Here is a 14393-nt window from a genome sequence, read left to right as displayed (position 1 = left end):
ACCCAGTGACATTCACCACACAAAAAAACATTGCAGAATATGGCGCCAATATTATCCCGGACGAACCCCCACTTATTATAACAACCTCCTCATATGGACAGGCTTATATAGGGGAAGATGAGGTATTTTATTTAAAACAATACAAATACATGTTTTAGTGATAACGACTTTGGGAAAAGGCTTGATGGGAGAACCAAGAGCTTATTACTAACAAGGTAACACGAAGAAAAAACAAAAAGTTTATAATTAAAGGTAACAAGAAAAAAAAAACATGTGAGAAAAACGTAAACCTAAAAATAATTTCTGCATTCAGTAAATATAGCCAGAATCTGTTTGCCAAATCAACATTAAAGTGAAAATACTATTTATACAAAATAATGTTGTTTTGTTCTTTTAGTGATATTTTCTTTAAGACAAACTGAGCAAAACGGGTGTGTTAATGGCCGTTAACTCTAATAGACAGGTGTGTGGGGAAAACATTTAACAATCTAATCAAATAAAAAAAAGATGATTAGGACAATTAAACCTAACTAAGATATGTGGTTACATTAAATTATAAAATAAATTATGATTTATTTGTTGTTTTTACTTTACCATGCAGTAGTCCTGACCAACTGGACACAGCATGACATTACTGCCGACATTATTGGTTTTGTAACACGCCACCCCATTACAGTTGAAAGTATTACACTTCTTGCCTTTTGGGAGTAAGAAAAACAAAGAAAAGTCAGAAGGTGGCACAAAATGCTGATTTATGCCCTCCCTACAGTGACAAATCGCTGTGTGTGTTCTTACATTATTTGCTTGGGTGGTTGTAACTGTGGCCTTGATTGTTGTGGTTGTAGTAGTGGAGTTTGTTGTAGCTACTAATGACAAGACAGCAGTAATAAAACAGTCAATTTTTAAAAAAGTTACCATTCACATATGTAAGAGGTAATTAGAGAAAGAGTTTGAGGTTACCTGTTGTACTGAGTGAACTGGACATGTCAAGCAGGGTGTTGCTGAGGCAGTTGGTTGTGTTGCAACAGTGCACAGAGCAATTACTGACAGTCCCGTTCCCGCAGGATACACCACATGAGGCACTGCAGCTGACAGAGTAACCTGTGTCCTGTTGCGTTATCTGAAGCACAGCAGAGCAAGAAGTAACTCTTTAAATCAAGCCCGCATCAGTGCATGATTTGCATGGATTACTTTCCACTGGAGGTTCCCATCTGAAAACGCAGCACGGCAGACTGACCTTACAGAAATATTCACTGGATTGGCAAGGTTTAGCCGTCGTATTCATAAACTGGACATAACAATCTTTTGTGCAATCAAATGCTGGACAGGATAGTTTGAAACAAACAAACAAACAAAAAAAGTTGCAATTTAAGAACTATTTCACAAATATTCCACTGTAAAAATACTTTTTCAAAAATTATTGGAGTAGGTTTCACAAATCTTTCAAAATGTATCATATTTCCAGTGTGTTATTTGCTATTTCTTAGCAATTAATTGTGAAATTTACTAGCAATTTACTAGAAGTAACTCCTACACCATGTTTTTAGTGTACGTGCCCAGAACTTACAGCAGTGTAATTTTCTGAAGAAGATGTATTTGCTGAAATTATAGAAAAATAAAGGACAATAATAAACAAAGTGAGTGTCAATTGAAAATAACATTTATAGGGGTTTTAGTGCTAAAGGTTTAAGCCACTTTCGCTAAATCTGTTATATCTTATAAATAATTATAGTATTGTATAATCATATATATATATATATATATATATATATATATATATATATATATATATATATATATATATATAGTTCTTTTGTTATATAGTTTTGTAGTATATATAGTTTTATTGTATTATTGTTATTCTATGGTATAAAGAATATAAGAAAGAATACCTGTGTCCATACTAGTAATGCCTGTTGAGGCAACAGTAGAACTGTTAGAAGTAGTGCTTTGTATGTTAGTGGCTGAAGCTTCTGTCACGGAAGTGCCTGATGTGGCTGTAGACGACGTTTGGTCAGAAGAAGTGGAGGAGGACACTCTTACTAGATTTGTAGATTGAGTGGTCGAACTCTGGCTTTCAGTTTCTGACATTGTAGATGATATCGCAACTGTTGTCAGAGTGGTTGCTGTACTAGCCATTGTGGATGAAGCTTCTGTCACGGAAGTGCCTGATGTGGCTATAGATGACGTTTGGTCAGAAGAAGTGGAGGAGGACACTATTACTGGAATTGTAGATTGAGTGGTCCAACTCTGGCTTTCAGTTTCTGATATTGTAGATGATATCGCATCTGTTGTCAAAGTGGTTGCTGTACTAGCAATTGTTGATGAAGCTTCTGTCACGGAAGTGCCTGATGTGGCTATAGATGACGTTTGGTCAGAAGAAGTGGAGGAGGACACTATTACTGGAATTGTAGATTGAGTGGTTGAACTCTGGATTTCAGCTTCTGACATTGATGATGATATCGCATCTGTTGTCAGAGTGGTTGCTGTACTAGCCATTGTGGATGAAGCTTCTGTCACGGAAGTGCCTGATGTGGCTGTAGACGACATTTGGTCAGAAGAAGTGGAGGAGGACACTATTACTGGAATTGTAGATTGAGTGGTCCAACTCTGGCTTTCAGTTTCTGATATTGTAGATGATATCGCATCTGTTGTCAAAGTGGTTGCTGTACTAGCAATTGTTGATGAAGCTTCTGTCACGGAAGTGCCTGATGTGGCTATAGATGACATTTGGTCAGAAGAAGTGGAGGAGGACACTATTACTGGAATTGTAGATTGAGTGGTTGAACTCTGGATTTCAGCTTCTGACATTGATGATGATATCGCATCTGTTGTCAGAGTGGTTGCTGTACTAGCCATTGTGGATGAAGCTTCTGTCACGGAAGTGCCTGATGTGGCTGTAGACGACGTTTGGTCAGAAGAAGTGGAGGAGGACACTATTACTGGAATTGTAGATTGAGTGGTCCAACTCTGGCTTTCAGTTTCTGATATTGTAGATGATATCGCATCTGTTGTCAAAGTGGTTGCTGTACTAGCAATTGTTGATGAAGCTTCTGTCACGGAAGTGCCTGATGTGGCTATAGATGACGTTTGGTCAGAAGAAGTGGAGGAGGACACTATTACTGGAATTGTAGATTGAGTGGTTGAACTCTGGATTTCAGCTTCTGACATTGATGATGATGTCCCATCTGTTGTCAGAGTGGTTGTTGTACTAGTCATTGTGGTAGTCCACACTTTAGAGAGTAGACTCATTTGCAGTAATAGACAAAAAAGAAATCCTGTTGGAAACACAGATAAACGATAGCAAATGTCTGTGACATTTAGGACATTTACTGTATTTGCATGTCGTTAAATGTTACTTGGCCAGTTGAGAAATGTATGGAAAAACATCCACACTATAGCATGAGCAGAACAAATTTCAAATTGAATTTTTAAATCCATTTCTTTACATGCAGGTTTTATGTATGATCTACACAGAAGTTCCCTCTGCTCCACACTGTTAAAAGTGGTAAGCTGCATTTGCTACAGTACCTTGAAGAGCTCTTTCTACCTGATTTAACTCATAAATATTAGTTCCTCTTCAGGAACTCGAGCTGCATCGAAGCGCTTTCGGAACGCCTTCTGCGTGACCACGCTCTGAATCACATGTGTAATCAGTCTAATGACAATCATCAACCAGGAAGCTTAAAAGCACTTGCGGTGGAGCCGGTGTCAGCTTTCTGTCATTTAGCAAAGCACTCTGTGTGTGTCAGTCCAAAACTCTGTGTTTGTGAGTCTTATTTAGTGTTGTCTGTCCAAAGAAACAAATTAATAAGCTCCACTATGGGTGAGCTTATTAATGGGTGAGTCCCTATCTCCTTCCTCACCCGCCAGATCCAGTTCCTGATCTCTGGGTTCGGAACCCTGTTCTGCGACTACTTCCTCCTGGGGTGAGGGCTCGACACTCTGGCTATCTTCCTCCAAGGAGGTTCATGTGGAGAGTGTCGATGAGGTTTGCCCCCTCAATCGCCCCAGTATGAGGAGCTAGTGGAGGTGCTTACTCGTGCTGTGGCCAAGTTAAAAATCAATTAGCCCACTGAGAAGCAGGCCGAGCCGCAGCGAAGCAAATTAGATGAATGCTTTCTGTGGTTGAGGACACCACCTCCATGCCAGAGCCTGCCATTTTTCCCCGACCTTCACACCGAGGTGTCGAGGTCATGGGCCAGGCCTTTCTCGGCCCGTCTCTTTGTCCCTGCCTCAGACTATTATGGAGTGTGGCGGGGTTGAGTGAGTGTGGCTATAAGGCAATGCCCCGGGTTGGACAGACGCTGGCAAGCTATCTGTCCCCAGGCGCAGCATCGTCCTTAAAGGCTCCAGCACTGCCCTCCAAGCCACTGCGTACAACATCAGTGCTTGTGAGCAAAGTGTACACAGCAGCAGGTCAGGGTGTCTGCACACAATGTCTGTATTACAGGCATACCAGCCAGACCTGCTTAAAGAACTAGACGAGGGTGAGAAGCTTAACTCTGATAACATTGCGAAGTTAAGAAGAACCGCTGATCTCGCTCCCCACACCACCAAGGAGACCTCTCGTGCCATTGGGCATTCCATGGCAGCTATGGTTCAGCGGAGAGGCATTTGTGTTTGACCCTGTCAGACATGAAAGAAAAAGACAGGGTTTTCCTCCTCAATGGCCTGCTTGCACCTTGTACCTTGTTCCAGGTATCAGGAGGCTCGTAAACATGCGGTGACTTTCAGCGGTTCCTCCCTCACCACGTCTCAGTACTGGGGGCTGCAGTCCCCTTCACGTACCAGATCATCTAACAGGGAGGCTCAGAAACAAAGCGTTGCCGCCCGTGCTCTCCCGCGTCTGGACTGACGAGACTGAGACTGATTCCCTTAGTAGACTATTTAGCAGCGTGGAAACTACTGTGTTGGTGCGCAATGACAAGACATCATTCGTCTCGTACATCAACCACCAGGGAGGTCTGCATTCACGCCCCTTGTACAAGCTGGCACACCAGATCCTTGTGTGGTCCCAGTGCAAACTCCTCTCGCTGAGAGTAGTTCGCATTCCTTTGCATCTCAATATGGTGGCAGAAACTCTGTTGAGGCAATGGCTGAGGCCCGGGGAATGGATGCTTCACCCCAAGGTGGTGAAGCAAATATGGAGAGTTTTTTGGCCAGGCCCAGGTGGACCTGTTTGCGACTCGAGAGACACCGCTATGGGGAAGACTTGGCTTCATCTGTATGCTTTTCCCCCGATTGCTCTGCTCCCGGGAGTTCTGGAGAGAGTGCCCTGGGATGGGGCCCGTTTGTTGTTAGTAGCCCCGTTCTGGCCAGGCCGAGTATAGTTCTCGGACCTGATTTCCCTTCTCGATGGCTCTCCATGGGAGATTCCCGTTAGGAAGGACCTCCTCTCACAGGCGGAGGGTACGATAATCCACCCCCTCCCGGAGTTGTGGAAGTTATGGGTGTGACCCCTGAGGGGGGGCACAGCTCATAGCTTCCGGTCTCCCAACTGAGGTTGTTGAGGCCATCCTCCAATCCAGAGCTCCCTCCACGAGGAAACTGTACGCCTTGAAGTGGAAACTTTTTACTTGGTGTGGAGACCGCCAGCTCGATCCAGTTAACTGACCAGTTGGTACAGTGCGGGAGTTCCTGCAGGCCGGATTCTCTGCAGGGTTGACCCACTCCACCCTGAAGGTCTACGTGGCGGCCATTGCAGCCTACCATGCCCCTCTCGGTGGCCAGTCAGTGGGGAGACACCCTCTAGTTACACGTTTCCTCTGCGGTGCGCTGAGGCTGAGGCCTCCTGTACGACCTCGTGTCCCCACATGGGACCTAGCTGTGGTGCTATAAGCTCTCTGTAAGCCTCTCTTTGAGCAAATTGAGGAGATCTCTGATCGCCACCTTACTATCAAGACCACCTTTCTTTTGGTGATATCTTCTCTAAAGAGAGTCAGGGATTTGCATGCCCTCTCAGTGGCCCCTTCTTATCTTGACTTTGCGCCCAGTCTTGCCAAAGTGTTTTTGTACCCTCTAGTGGGGTATGTCACTAAAGTCCCCTCATCTGCACCACAGCCTGCCTAGTGTGAGCACTAGATATATACAACCACGGAGCTGCCATGTGGAGGAGGGTGGACCAACTGCTTGTTTGCTACGGTCACTACCTTTGTCAGATTTTATGGACTCTTCTGTTCTCTCGCTTTAACTACATACGGGCAGGGATTTGAAAGTCTGGCGGTGTGGGCATTCTTGTTCCCAAAGAGCTTTGAGGCAGCTTGAGTTCCTGAAGAGGAACGTCTCCAGGTTATGCATGTAACCATGGTTCCTCGAAAGAACGAGAAGCTCCGTCCTAGTGCCATACTTCCGGCATCCCTGCCAGTGCTTGCTTCATTCCTAGAAGCTGACGCCGGCTCCACCGCACATGCTTTTAAGCTTACTGGTTGATGACGTCACCCGTGATGTCTCACCCTTCCACTGGACTGATTACACATGTAATTAAGAGCGTGGTCACGCAGAGGGCGTTCCCAAAGCACTTCGATGCAGCATCTCGTTCCTTTGAGGAACCATGGTTACATGCATAACCTGGAGACATTTTCTTGGTTTGGACTAGAATAAAACCAGTTTATTTAAATGTTACCCCCTGTTACCCCCATTCAGTGCAGCTTCATAAACAATGCAATTGGTATTGATTTGTGCTTTTGTGTTAAATAAATACATTTATTAACAATAAATAAAACCATACCAAATATTAATTTACATTCAATTACTTGAAAAAGTTACAATAACAAACCTATTTTTGAAGACCTCCGAGTCTTGCTTATATCAATGGTGCAACATATTGCTCCCAACGCCATCTGAAAGCATGAAATTTAAATGAAAATTAAATCAAGAATATTGATGTGTTTATGGATGCTGGTGAGTTGCTGATTCATTTCACTATTTTAAATGGTCTCACAACAAACAATAAGCAAGGCACGCATTAGTAAAAGAAAAATCCCTTTGCCTGTGAATTATTCTAATGGTGGTTTGCATCCATGACGTTGGAGACAAATTTTCATTAAGAGCTATGCAAACCTGAGCTGTCATAATTGGCACTGTGGAACATACCTAACCTCCCATGACCTCTGAGCATGATATTCTGCTTTGATCTGCAATGGAGCATGTTATCAGTGACAATGTCTTCTAATAGATGTCAACCGTTTCACTGAAACAGAGCCACAATGATTTGGGTTCCACCTGTGCATGTATTTGAATTTGAAACAGGCAGCATCTCAGTGTGGCTATTGATGTTACATCACAGAAAATGTAATCTTCAGTTGAATTTCTCTGGAAGACACACTGGTTAATAGTTAGTAAAGTTCCCTTGCTACGAGGCCACTTGCCCACACACAATTAACAACTTGTTTGTTCTCTGTGAATCCCACGGGCGTAAGTGCAAAGCATGGCTTGTTACCCCTTTCCCCATGAGTCGGTGATCAACCCCGTCAGGAAACTACCCTGGAAACCATGTCTTGTATGAAAACATTGGTTCACCCAAATTGACTCTTTCATTTTCCATTCCACAGTAATACAGTCATGTTTTGGATGACTTTGACCATCTATTTGCATTTCTCCTCTTCTGTAACTTGCTTACTAATCTAGTTGTGTAATAAACCTGGAATTTTATATTACAAATATTATTGGCTCTTGAATTCCTTTTGTAAGTTGCAATTAGTACACTGCATGCACTGAAAAAAGGGAGAATGATTTACAATTTTCACTGAGAAACTGCTAGTAAATGTCACAGATATTGCAAAGAAACTGAAGTAACTAAATATGAAAAATAAAAAAATCAGATATATAATATACTGTTGATGAAATCCTGTATTTATCAATGATTTGATATTGTTACTTGTTCAGAAAGTATCTGAGCATTTCACTTACCTTGTTATTATTTAACATAACATTTTTTTAATATATATATATAATTTACATATAAGAAAAAATGCATAGATCACTTTCCCATTCTCATTCACAAAGCAAGAAATCTCAAATATTTTCAACTAAACACATGCTTGTAATATTTAGCATGTGCCATATGCAGAATCTTGGGTCTTTTCTAGAATATTGGTACCACCTGTTTGCAACAGCATCTCTTGTGAAAATCCACCCAGCTGCACCTATAGCCCACAGCTGGACTCAAAACCCTATTTATGCATTTGCAAAATTTTAATATGGCATATTGGTAAATGTTGCTTACCTTTGCCATACAGTGGGAAAGCACAGATTGGACTGGAGTTGTAACATCTATGGATGAAGTTAAAGAGTGTCTATATGAGCCTCTACCCCTTCCTTTCTCTTTCTTTCTCCCTCTCTGTTGCTATTTGCTCCTCCAGCATGATGACATCAGAGGACATCAGATTAGATTTCCTAATTAGTGGAAACTCTGAGGTATTGGTCTGTGATTGTGTGCTTAAACTAGGATGATGGGCTTTATTTTAATGATGCATTCAACTCTATATTATGAGTTATGTTTACGAGAAGTTAAACTGCCAGACAAGAATGAAAAATTAAAAGTGGAAAAGCAAAAATGAAAAGCACAGACTCAGATTGATTTGTTTGTCTTGTAATAATAATAATAATACTCATTTATTAAAATAATAATTAATATAATATAATATAAAACTATCATGTATAATATTATATATTAATAAAAAAAATCAATTAAAAATGACTTACATGGGAGCTCCTTTAATATATAAAAAGCATCACAGGAAGCAGGAAGTTGGTTGAGAAAACTCCTATTGCTGTAACAGTGAAAGCAGAATACAAAAACAATTCAAATGAAATTGATTTAAATTAAATAGTCAGTCACAAAAATGAAAATTAGCTGATACAGCTTTAGATCACTGGGCTCATAGTCTTGAGAAAAATGACCATTTTCAGTTCATGAAAACCATTAGATAGATACACACAAACAAATAAAAAAATATATATATATATATACAAATAACACAAAAAAAAAAAAAAAACACATATAAATAGATAGATAGATAGATAGATAGATAGATAGATAGATAGATAGATAGAAAGATAGATAGATCTCCTTGTAGTCCTGTCTGTGCCTCCACACTTCTTTGACTACAGACACCACAATAAAATATATTGAACTCAAGCATTGAAACGAAATTAGAACCATGGAAAGTATGAAATAAATATATATATATATATTCTAAGTATCTGAAAGACATCTAAGAGGCCATTTACACTACATAGTTTTCAGCTAAAATCAGAAAAATGTGCTTTGGCCATTCATTTACATGACGATGGCCTGAAAACCCAAACTTTTGAAAACGGGTTTCAAAGTACAATGTTTCTTCCATATGTCCAAGGCACCACCTCGGGAAAAATCCCTTGGTTCTAAGCCACCACTACAAGGGTTTTGTGTACAGCAGGCCATCACAAAGGTATCACGTTGGACGCCGCTGCCATCAGACCCAACAGCCTTTGAAACTGTTTGACAGTGAGTGACTGGCCTTCTCTTACTGTCTTGACTTTCATGAGGATTGACTCAATACGAGCAGGAGACAAACATGCCTGCATCATGGTTGAATCCCACACCATGCCTAAATAAGTGGTTCTCTGTAGTGGTGTTTAGTCTTAACCCAGCTCTCTCATATGGGCGAGGACGACATCTCGATGCCGAGCCACCATCTCCTCCGATTGAGCTAGTATTAACCAGTCGTCGATGTAATTGAGTATGCGGATGCCCTGGAGTCGCAGAGGAGCCACCACAAACATCCTCAAACTTCATGAAGAGACATGATAGGAGACACGGACTGGATTTGAGATACTATCTGCCTGATAATGAGCATCTTAAACCGAAGACGTTAGATAGCGTGGTTCAGAAGATGGAGATCTAAGATAGGAGGCTGGCCTCTGGTGTTATTAGAGGAGCCAGTTCGGTGCCCTGAAGCAGATGACCGGCAGGGAATGAATGACCTGACTGCTGTAGAACCCTCACTCGAGGGGATGAGCTCTCTCGTGCGGTACCGTCACTGGGCGGCAGCTGGGAATTTCACTTATTGGAGCACACTGAGCTCTGAAGCACCAAGGGAGGCAGAGGTATCAACGAGCCTCCGTGAGGGAACTGATGAGGATTGGGTACCGTATACTGAGGTGTTATCCTTTCCTCCCCAGGTGGGGCTGCCCTCAGGGACCTGACAATGGTGGCATCAGGACCGTTTAGCCAAGGTCCTCTTAGACAAAATAACGGTCCGCAGATCCGTTTTCCGGCTAGAAAACCCAGACTGATCTTTCTGTGGAGGGGTGCGGGTTGCAACACTCTGCTTTTGAGACTGGTGGTATGAGGAGCTTGAAGGCTGGGGCTGCTCCCGCTCAGCAGCCCCATGGGCCTGGGAGCGACGAGGGAGGAAATGTTGGAATGCTGTCGCTTGCCTCCTCGCCTCCTGAAACCCATCGACGACAGTGTTGACTATGTCACTGAAAAGACCAGGGGGCGAGAGCGGGGAGGAAGTGTAGGATGAAGAATCTGTCCTTATCTTGCATTTCAGACAGATTCAACAACAGGTGCTGTTCCATGGCCACCATAGCTGCCATAGAACGGCCAATAGCTCTGGCCATTTCTTTGGTGGCCCAGAGGGACAATTCCTCCTCTCCCCTGTCATCTAGGTCCCTGAGCAGGTCAGCCTGGTATGCTTGTAACACCGATATGACCTGCTGCCGTATAAGCTTTCCCAACCAGACTCGATGTCAGTCTAACGGGCCTGGTGGGGCCTTCAGGGTTGATGCTGAGGATGGAGAGTTATAGCTCCAACACTGGCATCGCCAAATATCCCTTATCATTCAGGCCCATGATGTTGGAATAATTTGAAACTGTGGGGCTGTAAATACGGGATGAGTACGGTTTCTCCCACGATCTTGACACCTCAGCATGGAGATCGGGGAAAAATGAAGAATGGTGGCCACGGAACAGCACCTGTGGTGCTTCCGATCCCTGAGAGGGAGCCGTGGATCTAGCGGGTGAGTACCAAGAAAAGGATGAGCCTGTCTCGGATCCCTTCGCTAAATCCACTTGCGATACCCATGACAACAGTCTACGCTGTGCCGCGGCAACAGCGGGATCGCGAGCCGGGCCGCTCTCTTCAAACACGGCCAGGCGAGAGCAAAGCACAGTCATTACAATCAGCCCCCTCGAGAGCTGACCATGCATGCTCCGCTCCTAAACAAACAATACACAGATCGTGTGTATCCCCTGCTGCCAGATATGGTGGGCAGGGAGGAACACAACATCTGTAATGTCATTTGCTTGCCACTGATTGCTTTAGACATATTGAATGAATGAATGCTTGTGACTGACAAACAACAGTAAATAGGATTGACACATACACAGAGCACTACTGAAGAGCAGAAGCTAACTTGTGCGACTGCCGGATGCGCTTTTATACTTTCTGGTTGCTCACATCACCCAGTTCGTGACGTCTCGCTGCTCCATTGGGCTGATTTTACACGTACTTCAGAACGAGGTCACGCAGGGGCATTCCCCAAGCATAACCCATGTCTGAAGCATACATTGAAAAACACCAACAACACGTTGGCCGGCGACAGCCCATGACATCACTACAGGTGAGACTATAGTATAAATAGGCGCCGAGAGAACATGTCATCCACTTCTTCATCTGAAGCATGCGTCCGAAGCATGGTAGGAAGCTAGAGGATGCAGTCTCTCATTCCCTAATCAGGGAACCATGGTTACAAAAGTAACCTGAGATGTTCCTTTTCAAGGGAACTTTGAAGTGCGTTCTCTAAGGGTCGCTATGGGGAATGGTATACCCACGCCACCATGCTGAGGGGAGTGCAGGCCAGAACCATGGCGAGCACTAAGTACCAACTCTATAATTTCCATGGGAGTTGCCCCTGGGACGTTAGACAGCTGTCCGTGACATTATCCCTTACAGCCAAAGGTCTAGGCTACATACCCAAACTGATCGTACAGATAATAGCAATACATCAATATCAAAACGAATCTGTAAAGGGTCTACTTTATTGTGTATACACACATAATAACAACAAAACTTTGTGCATTTATAAAATAAAGAAAACAAACAGAGTCCGCCTTGGTTCTACGTGATCTTCATTTAGAAACGTGTCATTAAAATGAACCGTAACTCAGCAAATACTCAACACAGAGACATGAGAGAGATATCTATAGAATGCTTGAGCAAGTCTTATTGAAAACAAATATTCTGTGATAAACTAATCCACATGAAAACAACGTGATGTCCTGTCTTTCATGTCTCCCTTCATTATACCTAATGCGACCACGCCCACGCGCCGAGTGCCCTATTGATATTATAATCGTCCATGTGAAGCTCGCGGCGGGTAAACGCCCACTTAACAGCAAAAAAAGCAGCGAGACTGTACTTCGCGTTTTTTAAATGTTACTGCTTGCTTTGCGCTGAGAGGAATAAGACGTAATTCACCTCAATAAAACCGCTGAGAGGAATAAGATGACCCAGCAGAGATCAAGAAGAATGAAGCGGCTTGACCCAGCAGAGATCATAAACATGAGCAAGTCTTTTTCATATAACTTGTATACATTTTACTAGTTAGACTTTTTCCTGACTAAATGTATAATCAGGTGAAACATTATGAAGTTTCATTTACATAATTTCAATGTTTCACGATGCCAGGAGTTTTTTTTTTATGTTCTATAACATAGACAGCAATATGATATAAAAGTAATATGAATTATAATGTTGCGAACTTAATGTGAGTAAGAATGATTAGACAAAGCTTTACTGTGATAGGCTATTCTCTGTTCACGAATATAGCCATATATGTTTATAACTATATATATTGTATAGGCTCAAATACAAAACATTCTTGTGTTTTTACGAATGTAACTAAGCTTCTGTTCATGAATATCTGCTCTGGTGTAAATATTTTTAATGTGTTATACCCCGTCATTGGTGTTTGCAATCGTCTGAGGTAAAAAAAAAAACTGTATCAAGTAAGCTGGAAATATCACTGACAATACATGTGCTATGTGGTTACTGTGTTCTTTTTTCCCTATAAATTACTAATAGTTTCAGTGACCATCATAATAATGTTAATAATGCAGTTTATTTGCGTAAACAGCATGCTTACTTTTTTATTTCAGATAAATAATAACCTGTTGCAAACCGAGCCAATGCAAATAAGCAGCCCACTCAGGAACCTGGAACACAGCTAAGACCAAGCGAGGCACACACTCCCATCTTCAAAAAAAAAAAAAGTGAAAAGAAAGTGAAAGTGACATGACATACAGCCAAGTATGGTAACCCATACTCGGAATTCGTGCTCTGCTTTTAACCCATTCTAAGTGCGCACACACACAGCAGTGAACACACACCCGGAGCAGTGGGCAGCCATTTATGCTGCGGCGCCCGGGGAGCAGTTGAGGGTTCGGTGCCTTGCTCAAGGGCACCTCAGTCGTGGTATTGAGGGTGGAGAGAGCACTGTACATGCACGTCCCCCACCTACAATTCCTGCCGGCCCGAGACTCGAACTCACAACCCTTGGATTGCAACTCGAGAACGAGTCAATGTTTCGTTCGTTATCTGGCTCGGCTCGTGTTCATCTTCAGTTCTCTCTTCACAGCAGTTCAGTCAGTGTACTGTTTGAGTAAATGAATTACTCCAGGATATTGGTTTATTTGAACTCAGAGGGAGTGTCAGCCATGTTAAAAAAGTTTACAGCTTAAGTCATTTGTGGATTAATGCTTATTGTTGACGCGAACCGTTTCAAACGATTCAGTTCGATTTGGTGAACTGGTTCAAGAAGATCCGGTTACATCGAGTGATTAGTTCGTGAACCAGATATCACTAAACTGCAGTGTTGTGAACGCGCTCATAACAGACCCGGGAGAGAAGTCAACGCTGAATAAAGTCGTAGTTTTTGATATTTTTGGACCAAAATGTATTTTCGATGCTTCAAAAAATTCTAACGGACCCTCTGATGTCACATGGACTACTTTGAAGATGTTTTTATTACCTTTCTGGACGTGGACAGTATACCGTACATACATTCTAAATGGAGGGACAGAAAGCTCTCGGACTAAATGTAAAATATCTTATACTGTGTTCCGAAGATGAACGGAGGTCTCACGGGTTTGGAACGACATGAGGGTGAGTCATTAATGACATAATTTTCATTTTTGGGTGAACTATCCCTTTAATGACTAGCAGGTAGAGGTACTTGTTTTGTTTTCAGAGCTGGGGGGGTGGGGGTAACCATGGTGTGCCTTCTTTAGGACAGTACATACTTTATTATTTTACATAAATTTGTATGAGATAATTTGTGCACCATTCAAAATAAGTGAAATTCAAAAGGCATGATTACCTTTTTTAAATGTGTGAAAATTA

The 14393-nt window shown here is 42.4% G+C and overlaps 1 long non-coding RNA gene across 1 annotated transcript; it reads right to left on the bottom strand.

The window, feature by feature from the left end:
• Positions 1–550: 550 nt before the first annotated feature.
• On the bottom strand, positions 551–1475 carry LOC122147942. Its single transcript, XR_006161920.1, has 3 exons — positions 1238–1475; positions 961–1120; positions 551–866 (listed from the first exon to the last, which is right to left on the bottom strand). It is a non-coding gene; the product is annotated as an uncharacterized LOC122147942 (long non-coding RNA).
• Positions 1476–14393: the final 12918 nt, after the last annotated feature.

This window comes from Cyprinus carpio, chromosome A16, assembly GCF_018340385.1.
Source record: "Cyprinus carpio isolate SPL01 chromosome A16, ASM1834038v1, whole genome shotgun sequence".
Taxonomy (NCBI): Eukaryota; Metazoa; Chordata; class Actinopteri; order Cypriniformes; family Cyprinidae; genus Cyprinus; species Cyprinus carpio.
Note: the sequence above shows the minus strand (reverse complement) of the source record. Positions and strands in the feature narration are given on the sequence as shown.